This window comes from Hydra vulgaris, chromosome 04 (genome assembly GCF_038396675.1).
Source record: "Hydra vulgaris chromosome 04, alternate assembly HydraT2T_AEP".
Taxonomy (NCBI): Eukaryota; Metazoa; Cnidaria; class Hydrozoa; order Anthoathecata; family Hydridae; genus Hydra; species Hydra vulgaris.
This window is the reverse complement of record NC_088923.1, coordinates 7,532,501-7,534,789: the sequence shown is the minus strand read 5'-3', so window position 1 is coordinate 7,534,789 and position 2,289 is coordinate 7,532,501. Positions and strand designations below refer to the sequence as shown.

At 27.3% G+C, this 2,289-nt stretch overlaps 1 long non-coding RNA gene across 2 annotated transcripts in view; it reads right to left on the bottom strand.

Annotated features, from left to right (window-relative positions):
- Positions 1 to 708: 708 nt before the first annotated feature.
- The window catches only part of LOC136078965 (uncharacterized), a 2,977-nt gene continuing 1,396 nt past the window's right edge, over positions 709 to 2,289 (bottom strand). For both annotated transcript variants that reach the window (XR_010637825.1, XR_010637826.1), the window contains one exon: positions 709 to 804. This is a non-coding gene — a long non-coding RNA (uncharacterized LOC136078965). The remainder of the gene's footprint in view (positions 805 to 2,289) is intronic.

The following is a 2,289-nucleotide window of genomic DNA, read 5'->3' as shown; positions in this document are numbered from 1 at the left end:
TACCCATAAAACATAATTGTTACCTTTTTTGGGGTAATTCATTTAAATTTTAAAGCTTGGGACCACTACCCAGCAAACATGACAACGTTGAATCAACGTTGAAAACCGGTCGCAAAAGATGTTGCGGAAACGTTGACAAAGTAATCGATTTTGCAGAGATATGTAACATTGTTTAATAGACGTTGATTAAACGTTATTGCGTAACGTTGAAAAAACGTTACTAAATGACGTTACAAAAGCGTCGTAACTAAACGTTGAAAAAGCGTTACATAAAAAGCGTTGTATAAACGTCGCAACTTAACGTTAAAAAAACGTTACTTAAAAAGCGTTGCATAAACGCTGTTGAAGCAGTCTATTTTGCAAGGATTTGTAACGTTGTTAGTAAAAAGTCGATTTAACGTGACTCAAAGACGTCGAGTAAAGGTTGAAATATAACGTTGAACCAACGCTTAAATGCGCTGTATAAAATATCCCAAAATATTATTAAACGCAATTAAACGTGGATATAATATATATTGAATTGGCAAATAAAACTAAATGGTAATTTGAACTCTGCCCTCGCAATATTTCTAAAATCAATAATTAATACAAACAGTAATATACAATGATCAATATAAAAAAAGCTTCAAATATACAATTAATAGATATACATGTATATATATATATATATATAAATACAAAAATATAAAGATTTTCATTATGACTTATGTATGTGAGTGTTTGTATATATATTTATGCAATATATAAAAATACAATTAACAGGATATCGTATCGATAGGCCAGAATATCATTGAGATACAGAATCTAAATCAAAAAACAAAACTTGTACCGTTAGTAGTCTGAAAGCAAACGTAAAAAAAAAATGTTATTAAATTAGTATAATTATTATTAAATTTAAAAAGTAAAAATAAATAAATAAATCCGAGGGTTGTATATATATATATATATATATATATATATATATATATATATATATATATATATATATATATATATATATATATATATATATATATATATATATATATATATATATATATATTATATATATATATATATACAGTCACAGGCAAAATTAAGTAGCATTAATGATAAAATCGAAACTCAAACAATAAAACAAAATTATTTACGTCAGAATCTATATAACTGCAAAAATTTTATGTTCTTTTTTAAATTTGATTCCAGAGAGAAAAAAAAACATTTATAACTCTTTTCAACTCAATGCAAAAGTAACTCTATTAAATGAACTTTGCTAACTTACAGTTTTTCTGTCTAAAATAAATGTGACAAAAGTAAGAAACATCTACATTTTTATTATGAAAAATAATGTTTTGTCAATTACTATTTACTTAAAAGTATTAACATCAAAAGTATTTTGTTAAAGTTATTAACAATAAGCATTTTAAACTATATTTTTTGGAATTTATTTTTAGAAAAAGTTAAAATAATAATAATGGTTTATCATCAAAATTATTCATTGGACATCAGATCTCGGGTCACTTGTGATCGAAAAAAGGGCCTAACCTACAAGCAATGTGATGAAAAATATCAAATATCAGTAAGTGGTGTTATGCAGATGTGTATTAAAATATGAAACAACTGGTTATGCCAAAAATCGAAAAAGACATGGTCGCCCCATTAAGACTTCAACAAGATACAATATCTTAATTGCACTGAGAAAAAAAAAATTTAACAATAACCTCAAAACAGATTGTTAAAAATCCTTATTTAAATGTTTCATGTCGAACTGTACAGAAAAGACTTAATTTAAGTGGTTTAAAAAATTAGGTGGTTTAAATAAACCTTCTTCAGAAAAGTATAAACAAAAAAAAACTTTTAGCATTTGCAAAACTGCATATTAACAAGTGTGAGGCATTTTGGAACTTAGTGTTATGGTCTGATAAGAATAAATATCAAATACTTGGCTTAAAATACAACAAAGAGCTTGGCCCAGACCTTGTGATGCACTCTTAGATAGAAATCTTACAAAAACAGTCTAGCATGGAGGTGGCTCGCCTATGGGTAGGGGATGTTTTGATTCAAATAGTGTGGGACGACTGGTGAATGTTGAATGTATAATGACAGGGAAGTTGTATGTTGATTGGCTTTCAAAAAATTTATGTCAATCCGTTTAAGAATTGATCGCAAATTTTTTTTTCACCATGACAACGACCCTAAACACACATGCAAAGCGGCACAACAGTTCCTAAAAAAAAAAGTAAAGCTAACATTCTTAAATGACCGCCACAAAGTCCAGGCCTTAACCCTGTTGAAAATATATATGGGCAA